At 41.4% G+C, this 20,012-nt stretch overlaps 2 long non-coding RNA genes across 2 annotated transcripts in view; one reads left to right on the top strand and one right to left on the bottom strand.

Moving 5' to 3' along the window:
* Positions 1-20,012, bottom strand: part of LOC117504894 — a 797,517-nt gene that overhangs the window by 387,040 nt on the left and 390,465 nt on the right. The gene's annotated exons all lie outside the window — the stretch shown is intronic.
* Positions 9,825-12,515, top strand: LOC117504934. The gene is made up of 3 exons (XR_004558992.1): positions 9,825-9,835; positions 10,075-10,079; positions 12,274-12,515. It is a non-coding gene; the product is annotated as an uncharacterized LOC117504934 (long non-coding RNA).

Raw genomic sequence — 20,012 nt, 5'->3', positions numbered from 1 at the left:
ATTTTGATTTCCATCATTTGACGGAAAACTAGCACCCCTGTGTGAATGTTTGTTTGTCTATATGTGGCCCTGTGACAGATCGTCGTCCTGTCCAGGGTGTACCCGCCTCACGCTCCATGACAGCTGGAATGGGCTCCGCCCCCTCGTGACCCTTAATTGGAGTAAGCGGGTACAGAAGATGGATGATTATTAGTACTTACATGGCACTCGAACAAGATGTCAGAAGTCATCAAATATGATATGAACAAATCTATAGTGACATTACAACTCATTAAAAATATATAAGCCAAGTAATTTAATTCATAGTTTGTAATGTTGCTGTTTGCAAAACAAAATGTTAATGGACTGAATTTCTACAGCACTTTTTACTCGTGATGGGATGAACAACACTGGTGCGTCAGCACTGTGCCAAGCAAACAAGAGTGAAACCCTGTATTGGTGCGTGTATCGCTTTAAGAAAAAACTCACATGACCGATACAGGAACTGTGTCGTTCGGCTGCGCTGTGCCAACTGTATCGACATGTTGTGGATTTGTTGGATGGAGTTTTGCTGTTGGAGTTTTTCTTGCCCTCACCTTGTTCCACTGACTTCATGGATCATTCAAAGCCGTTTCCCCAGTCTGGAATAATTTTGATCTTTTGACACCAAATAAGATTAGATATGTTTGTACTCCTTTACAATACTGGAGCAAAGACACTTCAGAAACATTTGTTCCTCAATAAAAATGCATAAATAAATATATTTTTAGTCTTTTATTTCATATGCTTTAACACTTATGTATGGAAATTTGTTAACTAAAGTTACAAATTTTAACTGAATTTTATTACAGACAAATTTGCTATATTTTACAAACCAACTCAGTTTAGCATTTACACAAACAAGGTTTTAAGCAAATTTTAAACTCTTATAAGTCTAAGTTGACACAAATTGAGCACATGAAATTATGCGATGAGATCATATTTTAAATAGAGGACTAGCGATTAACTATTTCACAGGCTGATGTTGCATTTGCAGCACGTTAGCTTTTCCATCTTATTTTCATTTTATTTACCTGCAGTGATTTTATAACTACTGCAGGGGTCACTATTGAGCGACCAACACAGTGTCAATACGGTGCCTACACAGTTGTGTAGTGTGTCAATACAGTCCTTGAGGTATCATCATCCCATCACTACTTTTTACCATCTGATACACATGTTCAAAGACCTTTTGGCTGTTTATTCAATGTCTAGACACTGGATAAACTTTCACTTTCAAGCCTTTTTTCAACATAATTTTAATATAACAATTTTATTAAAACACTTATTCAATGTTAAAATGCTCCTTTTTCAGGGCTCGAAAGAGTACGTGCATGTGCTAGTTTGTGCACGTTTTATTCGAGCGGTGCATGTAATTTTATACTCCACTTGCACTGGTGCAAGTAACTTTATCCAAGTTTTATCTACTATACGCACCAGTAGAATGAACCAATAAAGGAATAAATAAGGAAAAAAACAATTTCCAGTGTGTTGTCTACATCTTCCCTGCGTTTTATGACTCTCACACACAGAAGGAGTTGCTGTAACGATTCGTTCGCACGCGCACGTAATAAAAAAAAAAATGTCTGCCACTGCTGCTGCTCTTCCCTCAAACTCTGTCATAACCACACCGGACCTGCTTTGAGTTGCTTCCTGTGGTGTCATGACAACGTGTCAGGTGCGCGCAGCAGCGGGCAGAGAGGAGGTGAGAATGCAGCCTACAGATTCTCTGCACAGAGAAATCAAAGTGCACAGTGTGGCTGCAGCCAAACTGTGGACTTTGATTTCTCTTTTAGTTTATACAGTAGTGTTCAGAATAATAGTAGTGCTATGTGACTAAAAAGATTAATCCAGGTTTTGAGTATATTTCTTACTGTTACATGGGAAACAAGGTACCAGTAGATTCAGTACATTCTCACAAATCCAACAAGACCAAGCATTCATGATATGCACACTCTTAAGGCTATGAAATTGGGCTATTAGTAAAAAAAAAAAAAAGTAGAAAAGGGGGTGTTCACAGTACTAGTAGTGTGGCATTCAGTCAGTGAGTTTGTCAATTTTGTGGAACAAACAGGTGTGAATCAGGTGTCTCCTATTTAAGGATTAAGCCAGCACCTGTTGAACATGCTTTTCTCTTTGAAAGCCTGAGGAAAATGGGATGTTCAAGACATTGTTCAGAAGAACAGCGTAGTTTGATTAAAAAGTTGATTGGAGAAGGGAAAACCTATACGCAGGTGCAAACAATTATAGGCTGTTCATCTACAATGCTCTCCAATGCTTTAAAATGGACCAAAAAAAAAAAACAGACGCGTGGAAGAAAACGGAAAACAACCATCAAAATGGATAGAAGAATAACCAGAATGGCAAAGGCTCACCCACTGATCAGCTCCAGGATGATCAAAGACAGTCTGGAGTTAGCTGTAAGTGCTGTGACAGAAGACACCTGTGTGAAGCTAATTTATTTGCAAGAATCCCCCGCAAAGTCCCTCTGTTAAATAAAAGACATGTGCAGAAGAGGTTACAATTTGCCAAAGAACATATCAACTGGCTTAAAGAGAAATGGACGAATATTTTGTGGACTGATGAGAGTAAAATTGTTCTTTTTGTGTCCAAGGGCCGCAGACAGTTTGTGAGACGACCCCCAAACTCTGAATTCAAGCCACAGTTCACAGTGAAGACAGTGAAGCATGGTGGTGCAAGCATCATGATATGGGCATGTTTCTCCTACTATGGTGTTGGGCCTATATATCACATATCAGGTATCATGGATCAGTTTGGATATGTCAAAATACTTGAAGAGGTCATGTTGCCTTATGCTGAAGAGGTCACGCCCTTGAAATGGGTGTTTCAACAAGACAATGACCCCAAGCACACTAGTAAACGAGCAAAATCTTGATTCCAAACCAACAAAATTAATGTTTTGGAGTGGCCTGTCCAATCCCCGGACCGAAATCCAATTGAAAACTTGTGGGGTGACATCATAAAAGCTGTTTCTGAAGCAAAACCAAGAAATGTGAATGAATTGTGGAATGTTGTTAAAGAATCTTGGAGTGGAATAACAGCTGAAAGGTGCCACAAGTTGGTTGACTCCATGCCTCGAAGATGTGAAGAAATCATGAAAAACTATGGTTATACAACTAAATACTAGGTTAGTGATTCACAGGATTGCTAAAAAAGCAGTTTGAACATAATAGTTTTGAATTTGTAGCATTAACAGCAGATGATACTATTATTGTGAACACCCCCTTTTCTACTGCTTTTTACTAATAGCCCAATTTCATAGCCTTAAGAGTGTGCATATCATGAATGCTTGGTCTTGTTGGATTTGTGAGAATCTACTGAACCTACTGGTACCTTGTTTTCCATGTAACAATAAGAAATATACACAAAACCTGGATTAATCTTTTTAGACACATAGCACTACTATTATTCTGAACACTACTGTATTTGTTCTTGTGCTGAGCTGCAGGTCTGCACTCTGAGCTCTGTTATAGTTTATCTCTCCTTTGACCGCGAGATGCGTGCTCGCGAACGAACTGTCAATGGTTAAATGTGGAGATGTCTGGAGTTATAGTTGATGTGGACATGTCCCGTCTCTGGCAATCAGTCTGTGAGCAGGACTTTTTTTGTCCTTTATTTAACACTGTGATGAGAGAGCATTTTTATTCTGTGCTCTTTTTTTGAGCGTGTAGTTTTACTGCATTGTGTACACGGTATAAAAACAATCCTGCGTGATTTATACTTCAGGAACAATGGAACACAGACCGCAGGAATCATACACTGGCGTCGAGTACCGTCCTGTTGCTCTGACTTGCGCTGAAACCGCTTAATTTCTGTGCCGAGCACAGGACGCAAACAAAAACTAAACATGTTTACTTTTTGGTGTCCGTTTTGCGTCGTCCGTTGCGTCCCTTGTGCTGTTGTGGCGTCGAGCTGCATCGTCTCGGCACTAGGTTGCTTCCATGCGGCGTCGTCATGACGACACATGATGCAACTAGGAGCAGCCCCGGTGTGAAAGGGGCTTTACGGGCCCAGAGAGGAAGCTTCTGACACATCAGAGGAGGAGTTTTAAGGTTGATGTAAGACTGACTTTTGGCAGTGCAAGTAACTTTTTTTTGGTGCAAGTAATTTTTTTGTTACTAGCACCAGTGCAAGTAGGTTAAAAATGTATTTTGACCCCTGGTTTTTAAAGGCTCAATTAATCAATCAATCAATCAATTTTTTTTTTTATATAGCGCCAAATCACAACAAACAGTTGCCCCAAGGCGCTTTATATTGTAAGGCAAGGCCATACAATAATGATGTAAAACCCCAACGGTCAAAACGACCCCCTGTGAGCAAGCACTTGGCTACAGTGGGAAGGAAAAACTCCCTTTTAACAGGAAGAAACCTCCAGCAGAACCAGGCTCAGGGAGGGGCAGTCTTCTGCTGGGACTGGTTGGGGCTGAGGGAGAGAACCAGGAAAAAGACATGCTGTGGAGGGGAGCAGAGATCGATCACTAATGATTAAATGCAGAGTGGTGCATACAGAGCAAAAAGAGAAAGAAACAGTGCATCATGGGAACCCCCCAGCAGTCTACGTCTATAGCAGCATAACTAAGGGATGGTTCAGGGTCACCTGATCCAGCCCTAACTATAAGCTTTAGCAAAAAGGAAAGTTTTAAGCCTAATCTTAAAAGTAGAGAGGGTGTCTGTCTCCCTGATCTGAATTGGGAGCTGGTTCCACAGGAGAGGAGCCTGAAAGCTGAAGGCTCTGCCTCCCATTCTACTCTTACAAACCCTAGGAACTACAAGTAAGCCTGCAGTCTGAGAGCGAAGCGCTCTATTGGGGTGATATGGTACTACGAGGTCCCTAAGATAAGATGGGACCTGATTATTCAAAACCTTATAAGTAAGAAGAAGAATTTTAAATTCTATTCTAGAATTAACAGGAAGCCAATGAAGAGAGGCCAATATGGGTGAGATATGCTCTCTCCTTCTAGTCCCCGTCAGCACTCTAGCTGCAGCATTTTGAATTAACTGAAGGCTTTTTAGGGAACTTTTAGGACAACCTGATAATAATGAATTACAATAGTCCAGCCTAGAGGAAATAAATGCATGAATTAGTTTTTCAGCATCACTCTGAGACAAGACCTTTCTGATTTTAGAGATATTGCGTAAATGCAAAAAAGCAGTCCTACATATTTGTTTAATATGCGCTTTGAATGACATATCCTGATCAAAAATGACTCCAAGATTTCTCACAGTATTACTAGAGGTCAGGGTAATGCCATCCAGAGTAAGGATCTGGTTAGACACCATGTTTCTAAGATTTGTGGGGCCAAGAACAATAACTTCAGTTTTATCTGAGTTTAAAAGCAGGAAATTAGAGGTCATCCATGTCTTTATGTCTGTAAGACAATCCTGCAGTTTAGCTAATTGGTGTGTGTCCTCTGGCTTCATGGATAGATAAAGCTGGGTATCATCTGCGTAACAATGAAAATTTAAGCAGTACCGTCTAATAATACTGCCTAAGGGAAGCATATATAAAGTGAATAAAATTGGTCCTAGCACAGAACCTTGTGGAACTCCATAATTAGCTTTAGTCTGTGAAGAAGATTCCCCATTTACATGAACAAATTGTAATCTATTAGACAAATATGATTCAAACCACCGCAGCGCAGTGCCTTTAATACCTATGGCATGCTCTAATCTCTGTAATAAAATTTTATGGTCAACAGTATCAAAAGCAGCACTGAGGTCTAACAGAACAAGCACAGAGATGAGTCCACTGTCCGAGGCCATAAGAAGATCATTTGTAACCTTCACTAATGCTGTTTCTGTACTATGATGAATTCTAAAACCTGACTGAAACTCTTCAAATAGACCATTCCTCTGCAGATGATCAGTTAGCTGTTTTACAACTACCCTTTCAAGAATTTTTGAGAGAAAAGGAAGGTTGGAGATTGGCCTATAATTAGCTAAGATAGCTGGGTCAAGTGATGGCTTTTTAAGTAATGGTTTAATTACTGCCACCTTAAAAGCCTGTGGTACATAGCCAACTAACAAAGATAGATTGATCATATTTAAGATCGAAGCATTAAATAATGGTAGGGCTTCCTTGAGCAGCCTGGTAGGAATGGGGTCTAATAAACATGTTGATGGTTTGGATGAAGTAACTAATGAAAATAACTCAGACAGAACAATCGGAGAGAAAGAGTCTAACCAAATACCGGCATCACTGAAAGCAGCCAAAGATAACGATACGTCTTTGGGATGGTTATGAGTAATTTTTTCTCTAATAGTTAAAATTTTGTTAGCAAAGAAAGTCATGAACTCATTACTAGTTAAAGATAATGGAATACTCAGCTCAGTAGAGCTCTGACTCTTTGTCAGCCTGGCTACAGTGCTGAAAAGAAACCTGGGGTTGTTCTTATTTTCTTCAATTAGTGATGAGTAGAAAGATGTCCTAGCTTTACGGAGGGCTTTTTTATAGAGCAACAGACTCTTTTTCCAGGCTAAGTGAAGATCTTCTAAATTAGTGAGACGCCATTTCCTCTCCAACTTACGGGTTATCTGCTTTAAGCTACGAGTTTGAGAGTTATACCATGGAGTCAGACACTTCTGATTTAAAGCTCTCTTTTTCAGAGGAGCTACAGCATCCAAAGTTGTCTTCAATGAGGATGTAAAACTATTGACGAGATACTCTAACTCCCTTACAGAGTTTAGGTAGCTATTCTGCACTGTGTTGTTATATGGCATTAGAGAACATAAAGAAGGAATCATATCCTTAAACCTAGTTACAGCGCTTTCTGAAAGACTTCTAGTGTAATGAAACTTATTCCCTACTGCTGGGTAGTCCATCAGAGTAAATGTAAATGTTATTAAAAAATGATCAGACAGAAGGGAGTTTTCAGGGAATACTGTTAAGTCTTCTATTTCCATACCATAAGTCAGAACAAGATCTAAGATATGATTAAAGTGGTGGGTGGACTCATTTACTTTTTGAGCAAAGCCAATAGAGTCTAATAATAGATTAAATGCAGTGTTGAGGCTGTCATTCTCAGCATCTGTGTGGATGTTAAAATCGCCCACTATAATTATCTTATCTGAGCTAAGCACTAAGTCAGACAAAAGGTCTGAAAATTCACAGAGAAACTCACAGTAACGACCAGGTGGACGATAGATAATAACAAATAAAACTGTTTTTTGGGACTTCCAATTTGGATGGACAAGACTAAGAGACAAGCTTTCAAATGAATTAAAGCTCTGTCTGGGTTTTTGATTAATTAATAAGCTGGAATGGAAGATTGCTGCTAATCCACCGCCCCGGCCCGTGCTACGAGCATTCTGACAGTTAGTGTGACTCGGGGGTGTTGACTCATTTAAACTAACATATTCATCCTGCTGTAACCAGGTTTCTGTAAGGCAGAATAAATCAATATGTTGATCAATTATTATATCATTTACCAACAGGGACTTAGAAGAGAGAGACCTAATGTTTAATAGACCACATTTAACTGTTTTAGTCTGTTAATGATCATAACTTTTTTTGTTAAAACTAGCAACACAAAGTAGCCTTGCTAGTTATGCTCCAACCAAAGTGGTTATATATGAGAACTAGAGTCCACACTCCAAATGCTGTCCACTAAACGTGAACGTCCCTTCATGGACAGCGACATGATGCCTCCTAACCGGACAAAATATTGACCAAGTTCCCAGATGTTAATTCATTTTCAATGGGGATTCACAACTGAACACACTCAGAAAAACGCTTGCAAAATAAGTGTTAAAATGACATTCTGACCTGGATATCGAACCAGTACAATTAATTAACATTTAGTCATGTCAGGAAAGTATTAAACTTACTCTGACACCCACACATTCCAAAATATTAGTGTTGAAAGTTACATGGATCTGATCTGTTCCAAGCTGCTGAGTCAGGCCCAGCGCGGCTCCTAAAACCATTACACACATATACATATATATACATATACATATATATATATATATATATATATATATATAGCACAATTATCCTTTATTGACCGAGTTTTATTCATGAAGTCAGTGGTGTGTGTGTGCACATTTCTTAGACTGTTAGTGGCACAGTCATTATAATCTCTGAGCAGCAGCTCGTTATTTTAAGGTGCACATATAAAAAAAAAAAAAAAAAAAAAAAGTAAAAAAATCGCCGGTCTTGTCGAACAATTTTAATCACTAATGACTCGACATGGTTTCCGGTAACCGGTTTCACGGTATACCGTGATATCAAAAAGCCACGGTATCAAAACCACTAAATTTTCCGTTATACCGTCACTACAGTATGAGCGGGTTATGAGAATTCTTGACAGGCAGAGCAGAGGCAGCTGCTGCCGCTGTTCCCCTGGCGTGCACCTCTGTCTCTGTTTACAAACAGGCAGCTAACATTAGCTAGCTCTGCATCATGACTGTAGGAGGCAAAGCCTGTGCTGAACTTTTCTCTCTGTCTAAAAGGACCAAGTCGGCTTTTTCATTTTATTTTCCGCGGAATAGCCCTTCAAGCCAAAAACAGTGGTAACAAAGCACCGTAGCTATGGCCTATGTCAGACGCGGAGCGATTCAAGATACCTGCAAAGGATTACGTGGAAGGAGTAAACTTTATCCCGTCTTTGAAACCACTGAGAAGTACAAGCAGTTGACTCGAGTCGTGCTTGTGGTCGACCAAATTTCTCCCACAAACATTTCAAGAAGGACAAATACATCTATTCCAAGCACTTTGTTGGTGAAGCTGGGCCAAGTATTGAGCATCCAGAGTTCTGGACGTTATTCCAGCCACGTTTCTCCCTCAGCAAGTAAGTCATATTTCCCACGGGGCAGATGTGACATGTCTAAAAGAGTGACTATTATTTTGGTATTTTCTCTAAAGTTATCAGTGGTATAGTACTCGTAGCAGTAGACATCATGTCAGTGCGCCTGAATCACAAATAGTCCTACTGTTGTTAAAGCACATTTTAAAGCTATATGCCGTCCAAATCTCATACCAGCCCACGCCTATTTAACTAGACATCGGTCTGGCAGGAGAAAATATCAACTAGATATAAGTGAAGAGTTAATGGTTCGTGCCCACGGATGACACAGGCAGGAAACATACACCTGTTTATCAACCAAATGTCACTGACAAAGTGACAAGAAGAACCAAAACCACTTACTTACGGAAGGAAATATTGTCTCCCTTCTTCCTCCGTTTGTGTCTTTGCAAACATGCGCAGCTTTCCGGCATATTCTACCTGTTTCTTGACAAGAGTAACTGAAATTCTATGAGCGGTGCTCAGTAAATTGCTCGGAATTAGGGCTGCAACAATGAATCGATAAAATTCGATAACAGGCGTTGGCAACACATTGCGTCATCGATGCGTTGTGTCGAGCGATTATGGCGTCAGAAGCGGTCTGACACCAGTAGTGACCAGCGCACAGAGCAGATCAGACACTGTTTCGTAGAACTACACACTTAGAATATGGCAGAAGCAAGTACACAGAAGAAAGTCAAGACTTCAAAAGTGTGGGAGCACTTTACGTTAAACAACGCAAAGACGTTTAACTGCAACATTTGCAAGTCGGACCTCGCATGGCACAGGAGTACGACGGTAAGGATGCAGCATCTCAAACGAAAGCATATCGGAGTCATCAACGAGGAAGGGGCGAGCTCAGTGTCTGGGCAAGTTAACAAATGTTTGTTTATTTTTGTGTAAGCAGTCTTAACGTCTCAGTTCAGTATGACAAGTCAGGCAGTGATATGAAGCCTGACAGTTGGATCTAGTCAGGCTCAGGCTGTCTGCGTGTCTCCCAGAACAGTGAGGTGAGGGGCAGAGACTGAAAGAAAAAGAAAGAACAGTAACAGCACTGACAGTTTTTTAATTAATGTTGCCAAAGTCCTACCATCGACATTAACGCTTGTCCGATTGTCTGGGACAAGTGTAAAATGTGATCGGACAAGTAATAGCTCTAAATCGTTGTCCGACCGGACAAGTGGCATTTTTCTTTTCTTTTCTTTTTTTTTTGGTTTAAAACATTCAAATTCTTCTCGCACCTCGCGAGAAAGCGTCTTCGGTTTTTCCTGCCATTCTCCACGCAGCGGACAATCGGAAAACATGATAACACAGGGTTCTGCAGGACCCAGTTTGAGGACCTCCTGTCCCGTTCACACGTGCACATGTCAAGAATTAAACAAACAAACAAACAAACAAAACAAAAAAACTGCTGCTTGCTGTGGGGCTGCTCCTCGCTCTTCCCCCCAAAACTGTCATAATTGTGTTTAGAAACCAGTCACCATTTGTTTTATTATACATCTGTGTAGTTAATAAGTAAAATAAATCTCCACGGACGATTCGCTTGCGTGCAGACATAATAAAAAACTCCTCTCCCCCTGATGTGGGGCTGCTGCTCGCTCCAAAAACTCTGTCATAATTGTGAAATAAAGGACAAAAGAGACATAAGTCCTGCTCACAGGCTGCTACCAGAGACAGGACATGTTCACATCCTCAGTCAAACTCCAGACATCTCCACGTCACTACATATTCAGTTGCTGATTGGTCATCGCGGCGTGACAAGACAAAAAAGTTCAGATTTTCAACGTGATGCAATATCACGCCAATCGCTCAAAATCGCTTCACTCGCGTCGCTTCATTCGCATCCATCGCATCGCACTGCATGATTTGGTGCCAAAACGCTTCCTTACATAGGGATTACATGGCAACCTGTTGCTGCTGTCGCTCACGTCACGCCCGGTGTGAACGCAGCATTAGACCCATGTGGAGTCAGAACAGATCTCAACTCTTAGTGAACATAGCTCCCGCGGGAACTGGTTCAGAAAAAGCCACAAACACACAGTGGCACACTGGAACACACAAAAACAGGACTCTGCAGTTGATTGTTTGACCTACTTTTCAGTATCCACCCTGTTGACTCACTGCAATGGCATCCTGTTGTTGTGTCTTCTCATGAAGATAAGAGAAATGGAGACTGGCTGATAGTTAAGGCCCCCTGACACGAGCATGACTTTGACTCACGCACGAGCATGACCTGTGTTGTGCTGGAGAGTAAACTCGTCTTTAACGGGTGCAGACTGAAAATGTCACATAAACGTCAGCTCTTGATTTTATCCAGTTTACATCCAGATGACACAAACCATAACAAAACACAAATGATACACAATGCTCGATGATCAAAAGATGATCTCTGCATTTTTTGTTTCATCTTGGTGAGGACCACAGCCTGTGTGGGGCGTTAAGTCGACTCGATTTCTTGGCATCGTTATAGATGATAAATGTGGATGGTGTGAACATATTGATCAGTGTCAAGAAGATTAGAAGTGGGATATACAAGTATGCACTTAACGCGATGTAAGAATACTCTTTCCATTTTAAACAGGAAAATGTTATAGTTCATTCACATCTGCTCTATGACAGGGTGCTTTGGGGAGTGGCTAGTGTTGGGCGAAATGAAGCGAGGCTCCAAAGGCTGTATGAGCAAAAGGGGGCGTGTCAAATGAAGCCCAGCTTGGAGGCCTGTATCAAACCATGTGACTACAGCTAAACGAGGCCTCATTTTCTGAAACCACATGACTGCTTCGTTGAGCCATTTGATTCGCTGAAAAGCACTCGAAAAATGCAGGAAACAGATATTTTTGCAGAGAAGCTCCAGTATGCCTCCTAAAAGAAAATTGGCAGCGGCAAGGAGTTACCAAGAGGTCTGGTTCAGAAGCAGAGGGGAGGCCTGTGGTGGAGACGGAGCAACACGTTGAGGAGGGGAAAAGGATAAGGAGAAGAAAAGGCCGAGTATGATCTCCCTCCCCTGCAGTGACAGAGGCATGTGTTCCTGCTGCTTCAGCCTATTATACTCTGGGGGCGGTGCCTATATGCAAACGTTCCTGGAGTAACGCAGGATTTGCCTTGATAAATCCAGCGGTACACAGGGCATTATCTGCGGGTTCTCACGTGTGTCTTAACCTGTGATTGTAAAGGATAGAACTGGGTATTAACCCCGTTGTCTGACGTGTGCCGGATGCTAAGGCATCAAAACGCCGCTTTATTCGATAATGGTATCAATAAAATCTTACCAATATCCATCCCTACAAGTGCATTTGTCGCTTTACGTGTGTTACCCTGTATTTTAAAGTTTTCTCGTTTTTACATTATTACAGAAGTCAATCCCCTCTCACTATCGCACGGCGTTCTGGCCTGCAGATCGGGGTAGAAGTTCCCCGCGGCCTCGGAGGACGAAGCTCAGGACTGAAAGCTTCGTCTTTAGACGGCGGAGCTAAACTAATGCTAACAGGCCCGCTAGCCGACCAGACACTAAGCTGGTCTGGAGTGTCCGTGATATCTAACTCCACTGAACTCAGAAGCTGCTCTACCTTACGGACACGGCTCTCTCAGAGGGCCACCCTGTCTGACAACATCACACAAGTTATTTTAAAGTGTTGAGCACCAAGAAAATAACAAGCGAGGAGCGACAACTAGCACAAGCTAAGAGCTAACGAGAAGCTAACCACTGCTAGGACTCACACAGCAGCAAATTAATGAGCTAAAGTCCGTAGCTGTTGCATTTAAAGACTAACAAAAGTAATGCACAGTTAATTAAGGTGCAAGAAACGATTCCAACCTTGTAATCAATAGAAAAGCGAAGAGAAGTCCAGGCGCAGAGGAGTCAGTCCATTCACAGGGGCGGGAGCGGCCTGCTCTTCCTGGAACCTGACTGGCCACCCTGTGTGCTTCTTCAATTGTCATTGGCTGTTTCTTATGTCAATCATTGTGCTAGATGTAAGCCACCGTTGGTATGATCAAACGGAAACAAAACTGAAACCTAGTATAAGACTGCACCGTGTATGAAACTCTACAGAGCTTTTATTTTGACAAGTTCAGGAAGTGGTTCTGCAGCTGCGGCGATTAAATGCTGTAGCTTCACCGATCACGGTGCGTGCGCGGAGTTAAACGGTAACCCGTAGAACACTGTATTTCCATAATCTATATCAATATTCCTGAGAATTGTCAAATTAAAAAGCGTGGACATGCTTTTCACTGTTGCAGCACAAGTAATGTGTTGCTTTCAGTGTGTTTGTGGACTGATTGATTGACTGAGTTTATTTTGTAAAATCAATATAAACACAGAGGTGAATATATCAATGATATACGGATAACAATAAACGATTATTTCCATTGTGGTCTTCCTGAAACTATCACGTGACAAAATAGAGGGGCTTGATTGAACATGTACAACTTGTAAATAAGACAATAGGACCTTAATAATTAATGAAAATAACTATATATATAGTTTGCACTGGAATACCAATTAAGTCGAAATAGTAAAGAAAACAATAAGATCTTAGTTAATGTAAATGCTAACTGTATACCTATAGATATGTACAACACAACAACACTGATCACTGTATTGTGAATATTTTTACTTCAAATAAAAAGATAATTTGTCATGTTTTTGGTCTCCAGTCACTTTAAATAAATAGGAGAAGATTATTAAAATGATTCAGGTGGTAAAGTCATACAGAACGTGGGTAAAGGCCTCACAGTGACGGTGAGAATAAGTCCAGGGTCACACCTACAACATCATGGTGATGAACCCTTATTGGAGGGCCCCCTGTGAACTTTTGTTAAGGGCCCCTACAGACTCCAGAATTCCCACTGTTCTCTTGGTGTCTGACTTTCCTTTGGGCACTCCAACATCTCCACATTTGGAGTTAGTCCCTGTGCTCTGGACTGTGGCTGCACACGGCTCCTCCTGGTTGGATTGTGTCTGACTGGAATTTCTCGTATGCGAAAAACATAGTTTCCCATAACTCATAGTATTTCTCATCTCCATCAAAACACACCCTGTTCCATCATGGAACAGCTTATGGCAGCTCTATGTGGTTCAGTGGCCTCTCAGTGCAGTTGAAGAACAGGAGACTGAGGCTCCTTAACATCTGCTCCAAAATTGTGGGCCACTTGGTGGAGAACAAATTCACAGAGCTGTGCAGGAAACAAGCCTTACGACTTGCAGATAAAATTTCAACAGAGCTTCAGAGCTACAGAGCTTCTTCCTTCTGGGAAGCACTTCAAAGTGCATCATTACAGGAGGAAGAGATACAGGAACTCATTTGTGCCACACTCCATCACACTTTTAAATCAGAGGGAGACCAAATGAACACATTGTTACAGACCACACACTGGTTTTAAAATTATTTTATGCTGCTGAGTGTTTTATGATGAATGTTCAATGTGTTTTTCACATCTTGGGGCTTCGGCAGTTTATGTAAGTCGATTTTCCATTTTACGGACAATAAAGTTTTAGCTTATCAGCTTCCAAACTCCTTCCTGGGTCCATAACCTGTTGATGTTGCATCATAAAAGCACTGGAATACTGTGTCTTAACATAATGGAGGTGTCAAGGATTTTATATAGTTCATGCTCTTATTATCATTTATTTTCTTTAGTTTATGCATATATTATTATTATTTATTTTCTTATAGTTTATGCTTATTATTTTTCCTCTTTGTGAGGAGGTTTTAGAAAGAAAGACTTGTTGTCTGCATTCTTCATGATTGAGCAAACTATTTTTCATTTTGCCTTATCCTGCTTTGACGAGCCACAAGGCTCATGTTGCAGGAATGGAAGGTTTCAGCCGTTACCTCGCTTTGCTATCACCCTCTTGCAGACATGACTCATGTGTAACCTCTCCCGACTGTCCTTGTTTGTTTTTTCTCATGTTGAACTAAATAAAAGGCTGGGCCAGAGGAGGAGATTTTAAGAGAGCTTTGTAGCTGAGCACTTACAAGCTGCTTCATTGTTCTCCTCCTCTGCGCAGAGCAAAAAATATATATATTTGTCTCTCTCTGACTGGTTTCTTTTCAGTGTTTGTGCCTTTCATTTCTTTAAAAACGGGGTGCAAACCCAACAGGAGGAACAAATTCACACAAAGCCTTCCGTTTGTTTGACTGGCAGGAAAACTGCTCACAGGAGCAAAGTCACAGTCATTTATTGATTATCTGCTGCATTCTGACAATGACAGCAGAGTGAAGAGCACATTGATGAACACAACAGTTCAACATCTTTGAATTACAGGATAGATGGAGGAAAATATAGGGGTTTTTTCATTCTTTTTCTTTCATCTCTGCCAGTCACTTGTCCATACTCCAGACCAGTAGATGGCGGTAATGCAACAATAACTTTGTCAAAGTCATTAGACTCCAACAACGAAGAACTGTTTCCTGTTGTCGTCCGATGCTAAAGCTAGTTAGCTGGAGACGCTGGAAACTCTTCTCTGAACCGATCAAACTTCACTCTGTGATCCTCGAATGTTTTTTGAAGCCCTCCAGAAGCACAAAGGTCGACATTAAACCAGAAGAAGAAGAAAAGGCGAAGTTGGCGCGAAAAGGTGTAAAAGCTGAGAAGGTTGTTGAAACAGCGGCTAACTGCTGCTAATGCTGAGATATTTGAGTTGGTAGAAACAAACAGATCGCAGAGCAGCAAGAAGAAACAAGTGGATTTAAAGAAGAAACTAGTCAACGTGCTGGAAGCTGTTTTCAAGCCTCAAGTTCTCTGATCCAGAGCAGGTTTGTCCACTAAACTTTATTTCAGACCAACTCCACCACATCCAAATGATAGCTGTTAGTTTGTGTTGGAGTTCTTATTATAGACTGAACACCAAATATCAGCAAAAAAAAAAAAAAAAAAGACAAACTGATGATAAATGAAGGACAGTTCAGCTGAGTGATGGACTGATGAAGCCAATCAATTGATATGATTACAGTTTTTCCTCATTTTATATACACAAAAGGGAAACTATGCACACAATTCATAAAATCTGAAGCTCATGAATCAACATCATGACTCCAAACTGCTGAACTTTGAGCACACTAACTCCCACGCTGCCCACAATAACCATATTAGAAGAAAATAAAATTGAAGAGATCTATCCAGATAAGATGACTTTAAACACCTTTTTAACACTGAGGGTGAATTATGGCTCCTGATAGTGTTGATAAAATCATACTATCAGGATTTATTGCAAATCCAGACAGGAGGCAGCAGACATCAGGGCGGAGCAACGGACTCAACTCCAGGCAAAACAGCAGAGGCGTCTGCATAGCTCACTCCTCTCCACCATGAACCTGGAACTTCAATCGCACAAATATCTGGAGGTGGAAGCCAAGCCACCCACACATACCACTCCATTGGCTCTCTCGCTCTCGTTCTCTCTCTCATGATCAAAAGATGCAGTGTTATCAAAACAGAAATAAAACCATTTTGCTGTTCTCTTTGGTAAATTATTAAGATAAAACAGCAAGTTCAGCAATGAACAAAGGTGGTTCCACGAAAACACACACACAGAGAGAGTATGTAGAGAAACCATTCCATTGTGTGCTTCAAGAAAAGTTGGATCAAAGGATGCAGTGTTATAAAAACAGAAATAAAACTGTTTGCTGTTCTTTGGAAATTATTAAGATAAAAAAGCAATTTTAGTATTCACACACACACACACACACACACACACACACACACACACAGTAGGAAGAGAACCATTTCATTGTTTGCTTCATGAAAAAGTTGGATCAACGGATACAGTGTTGTCAAACAGAAATAAAACCATTTTGCTGTTGTCTTTGGAAATTATTAGAATAAAACAGCAAGTTCAGCAATGAACAAAGGTGGTTCCATGAAAACACACATACACTGTATGTGGAGAAACCATTTCATTGGTTGCTTAATAACAAAGTTGGTCAAAAGCACTTTGTGCCATCAAAACAGAAATGAAACCATTTTGCTGTTCACTGGAAATTATTTGTATTCTCTCTCTCTCTGTGTGTGTGTGAGTGAGAGAGAATACAGGGTCCCACCCTGGAGCCAGGCCTGGGGTTGGGGCTCGCGCGCAAGTGCCTGGTGGCCGGGCCTCAGCCCATGGGGCCCGGCCGGGCTTAGCCCGAAGGAGCAACGTGGGCCCGCCCTCCTGTGGGTTCACCACCTGCAGAGGGGGCCATGGGGGTCGGGTGCAGAGAGGATTGGGTGGAGGTCAAGGGCGGGTGGCCCGGCGGCCCGGTCCATGCTCACAGCCCCTGGCTGTTGGGACGTGGAATGTCACCTCGCTGGGGGGCAAGGAGCCTGAGCTTGTGCGGGAGGTTGAGCGATACCGACTAGAGATAGTCGGGCTCATCTCCACACACAGCATGCACTCTGGTACCCAACTCCTGGAGAGGGGCTGGACGCTTCATTTAGAACATTCATCCAGTCCAAATTCCATACAAATGTCCATGGTGATGTTATGGACTGTCTCCACTAACCGAATGAGTCCCTGATCCGAGTCACCGAAGATCTTCAAGTTGTCCATAAATAAGAGCTGGTTCACCGCTTCCTGATGTTTCCTTCCTCTGTTTCTCCTGAATTCATACCTGATGTCATGCTCCTTCAGGATCTTGCTGAGTGGGTTTATGATTAAACAGAATAAAAGTGGTGAGAGTCTGTCTCCCTGAAATATTCCTCTCTGAACTCGTATGTCTGGGATTGTTATTTGTCCCTCTGTGTGATTGAGGGTGATGGTGGTGTTCCACTTGTTCATTTGTGCTCTCAGGAAAGATCTTATTTCCTCATTGATGTTGTAGAGTTCTAAGTACCTCATAATCCAGGAGTGTGGCACGCTGTCAAATGCCTTTTTGTAGTCAATCCAAGCCATGCTGAGGTTTTCTCCTTTTTTGCAGTCCTCCAGGATAGCTTTGTCTGTCAGTAACTGGTCTTTAGCTCCTAATCTTCTGGAACAACCTTTCTGTTCATTTTCCAGGTAGCCACCCGTGTCAAGATGTTCGTAAATGGCATCAGCTATGATTCCTGTCAGCCATTTGTACGTTGTTGTTAGGCAGCAGATGGGTCTGTACTTGTTGGGAAGCTGTGTTTCCTTGGTCTTTGGTAGTAGGCTTGTGTTCCCAGTCGTTAGCCAGTCTGGTGTGTCCTCTTCTCTGTTCAATATTTTTGTGAAAGCCACGACATAATGTTGGTGTAATGCTGTCAGTCTTTTCAGCCAAAAATTTGGGATTTTGTCGATGCCAGGTGCCTTGAAGTTACTGTTTTCACTCATTTTCTTTCTGATCTCCTCTTCAGTGATTACAATGGCTGGCATTTGCTGTTTGTCTTTGTTTTTCTGTTTTATTTTCCCAATCCACTCAGCCTGTTGGTGTTGTTTTGGGTCTTCAAAGAGTGGTCTCCAGAATTTTTCAATTTCTTCTCTCAGGTGGTTGTTGTACTTCTATTGCGTCATTTGCCAACTTCCTGTACACAAGTCTGGGGTTTTTTGCAAATTGATTATCTGTTTTGCTTGTATTTTCTTGTCTTTGTTCCTAATCTGTGCTTTTTTTTTTTCTTTTTTTTTTGTGTTTTTGTCTTTTGGTTTTTCATTTATCTTTGATGTCTTTTTAGTAGAATGCAATGGGCCCCAAACCTGGGGTCTAAAGTTGCACCCTAGGTTCTATAGTTATCTTAACCAGATCTGGTATTGTATCCAAGGGCTCTCTTCAAGATGGTGATCGTTCCCTTAATCGCAGACAACTGCACCTCATGTGCACTTGGGTGACCGGGGATTGCCTCAAGGTATTTCTTCAGGTTCTTCTTCATCAGGCCTGTTGCTCCCACCACAACTGGGATGATATCGATGTCTTTCAATGACCATGTTGTTCTTAGGTCATTTTTCAGGTCTTGGTATTTCGAGATCTTTCCCCTGTATGAACCATCATGTGTCTGTCTAGGTCACCCTTTCGTCTAAATCTGCGACCACATTCGGAACAGCCAAATTGTTTGTGTCCTGTGTGAATTATCATGTGTCTTTTTAGGTGGCCCTTTAATCCAAATCTGCGACCACATTCAGAACAGACAAAATGTTTGTGTCCTGTGTGAATTATCATGTGTCTTTTCAGGTCGCCCTTTTGTCTAAATCTTTGACCACATTCAGAACAGCCAAATTGTTTGTGTCCTGTGTGAATTATCATGTGTCTTTTCAGGCGGCCCTCTTCTCCAAATCTGCGGCCACATTCAGAACAGACAAATTGTTTTTGTCTTTTGGTTTTTCATTTATCTTTGATGTCTTTTTAGTAGAATGCAATTGGCCTGTATGAATTATCATGTGTCTGTTCAGGGTGCCCTTTTGTCCAAATCTTTGACCACACTCAGAACAGTCAAATGTTTTTTTGTCCTGTCTGACTTCTAATGTCTTTGTTCTGAGTGCCCTTCTGTTTCTGTGTTTTACTCTGATCAGAACAGCTAAATGGTTTTCTTCTTGCTTGCCTCTCCCTTTGTTGCTCTGAGTTGTTCATGTGACCAGATGCTTTTCCATATTTAGAGCCTTTAAATTGTTTTTTCATCAGTGTTGCCTGAATGAACAATATTGGTATTTTTTCCACAGTTAAAAGTTTCAACGTCGGTGTGAAGAAGCCTCACGGCACCGTAGCGCTGTGAGAGATCCGCCGCTAACAGAAATCCACTGCTCCCAGAATTTTATTTCATTTTATTCGGCAATAAAATTATATAACAATACATAAAAATACTGCAGAGGATAACACAAGAACGCTTCCAATACGGATGCTTATTTGCATTGTGGGCCTCGAGCACCGAGCTGCTGATCCACAAGCTGCCCTTCTAGCGGCTGGTGAGAAAAATCGCTCAGGACTTCAAGACCGATCTCCGCTTTCTCCGCTAAGATACGGATCCACTGAACCAACTGCTACACATCTATCACGATAAATAGCTTTATCTCGAGGATTTAAAGCATCGTAACAACCGTACATTCGCTTCTTTTTTCTATCACGTGTCAGCCTCCTTGTAATCCATAATGGCAACGGCACCTGTCCTGCAGCAAATCGGTCACGTGATTGAAAACCCTCTATAATGTGTGTATAATTCCAGTGTTTACAAAATACCTGTCTACAGTCTAGGCTATATCAGCATATTCTATTACTGTTAATCCCAGTATGAATGTTAAAATACGGCAAACCATTTGTCCTG

This window comes from Thalassophryne amazonica, chromosome 23, assembly GCF_902500255.1.
Source record: "Thalassophryne amazonica chromosome 23, fThaAma1.1, whole genome shotgun sequence".
NCBI lineage: Eukaryota > Metazoa > Chordata > Actinopteri > Batrachoidiformes > Batrachoididae > Thalassophryne > Thalassophryne amazonica.
The sequence above is the reverse complement of the archived record's forward strand: the minus strand, read 5'-3'. Positions and strand labels throughout refer to the sequence as shown.